The following is a 1959-nucleotide window of genomic DNA, read 5'->3' on the forward strand; positions in this document are numbered from 1 at the left end:
GCCCCCGACCCAAGGCACCTCGGGAAATGGAGTCCCCTCGCCTCCGAGGGCACCGGGCTGCGGCGCGGAGAGCGCGCCTATCAACTACATTTCCCAGGATGCTCCTCGCCCGGGTCCTCTGAAGTTGTTGACAAGCGCTCCGGGACAAACCAAATGGATCAGAATCCAGAGAGGCGCAACCATCACCCACAACGCGAGTTGTCCTTCCCTCTGCATTCCAAGCACTGCACCAACGTTGTAGTTCTTTAGCCTCCTAGTAATCTGTTCACATGTAGACCCTTCTATTTATCCCCCTTCCATTTACCCCTCTCTGAAATGTCTCCCTGAGCCACCATGGTTCTCCCCGCTTCCCAGGGTTTATCTCCTGTCCCGGCCAGCAGAGGGCACACGTTTACTTGCCACCCCAAGCTTACCTGGAGAGGTGCTCAGAGGAAGCAAAGGGCCTGCCTTATCCTTTTCCAGAACTCAAGGCATCTTTCCGACTCTACGTCCAGAACAATTATTTTGAACACATAATTTTAAAGCGACCCCCCCCCCCCAAAGAGGCAGTAGACCTCTCCCCTTTTTACAGGTAGAGAAACTGAAGCACGAAGAAGGGAGGTCTGCATATAAGGTCAGGATTAAAGCTTTTCTGGTTGCAATGAACTTTCCTGGCTTTTAAAAAATATATTTTTTTAAAATTGATTTTAAAGAGGAAAGGAGAGGGAGAGACAGAAAAATCAATGATGAAAGAGAATCATTGATTGGCTGCCTCCTGCACACCCCGCACTGGGGATGGAGCCTGCAACCTGCGCATGTGCTCTGACCAAGAATCCAACTGCAACCTCCAGGTTCATAGGTCAATGTTCAACCACTGAGCCAGGTGGGCCTGGCTCCTGGCTTTTGACTTACATAAAACTCAGTAAGCAGGAAACATGGGGCTGTTTTTACCTACTTTTCAGTTAAGAAACTGGGGTTCCTAGAAGAAAGTGACTTCCCCAGTAGAGCCTGCTGTATCAAGAAAGAAACTATGGAGGGCAGCAGCTGGAAGAGTCTCAAATGGTAAGTTCACCACAATCCACATTAAAATGAGTCTTCTACCTTTCTAGAGGCCAGAATCCAGAACACTACCTTCTGTTGTCAGGGGACCAGGAAGCCAAAACTAATAAAGAAAGTGAAAGAGTTGGATAATTGTGAGGGAGAGGCCATGTCTTGGGAGAGCTTGATTAAATCTCTCTGCTCCACAACTAAGACCCTTTTTAGTGAGCACCTACTACATTCCAGACATTGTGTTGAGGGCTTTGCACATATTCTCATTTAATTCTCTAATGTCAGTTCTATTTTCATTTCCAATTTACAGAAAAGTGAGGCTGGGAGAGGTGAAGTACCCCACTCGGGTCACGTAGTATGTAAGTGGTAAAGCTGGAATTTGAACCAGGCCACGTCTTTTAACACCACACTTCCCTGCCATCTCAGAGACAGGAAGGCTCCAGTGTGCCAGATTTCATCTCTTGTCCCCAGGTGGGCCTGAAAACACCCCCACCCCATGTGATCTTTCTTCCCTTAAATTTCTTTCTGTTGAATCACATAACATTTGTATATAGACCAGCACTGATTCACTGTGTAGATATACCCACACTGCATTCAACTTACCAGCCTCCCTCTTTGTGGGGAGGGAGGAGAGTACTGAAGACCCTGATGTTCCCACTGAAAAAATAACCCTAAGGGCATGTCCTCCCTATGGATCCTGGGTCAGGGAGTCATTTCCATGGAGCCATTTTTATTTGGCTAATTAAACATTCCTCCTAATAGAGCTTTGGACTTGTAGTGTATTTTTCTGTGTTTATCCATGCCCAACTGGGATACAGTCCCTTTTTTTAAAAAAAAAATCTTTATTGTTTAAAGTAGTACATGAGTCTCCTTTTTCCCCCATTGACCTCTCCCCCCCCCCCCCCCCCCCCCAACACCAACCCCCCCCCC

The 1959-nt window shown here is 47.5% G+C and overlaps 1 protein-coding gene across 1 annotated transcript in view; it reads left to right on the forward strand.

The window, feature by feature from the left end:
- Positions 1-911: 911 nt before the first annotated feature.
- UBALD1 (UBA-like domain containing 1) overlaps positions 912-1959 on the forward strand; it is a 10916-nt gene continuing 9868 nt past the window's right edge. Inside the window, exon 1 of the mRNA XM_005872940.2 lies at positions 912-1041. The gene's annotated coding sequence lies outside the window, so the exon portion shown is untranslated. The remainder of the gene's footprint in view (positions 1042-1959) is intronic.

Source organism: Myotis brandtii, unplaced genomic scaffold, assembly GCF_000412655.1.
Source record: "Myotis brandtii unplaced genomic scaffold, ASM41265v1 scaffold397, whole genome shotgun sequence".
In the NCBI taxonomy this organism is placed as follows: Eukaryota; Metazoa; Chordata; class Mammalia; order Chiroptera; family Vespertilionidae; genus Myotis; species Myotis brandtii.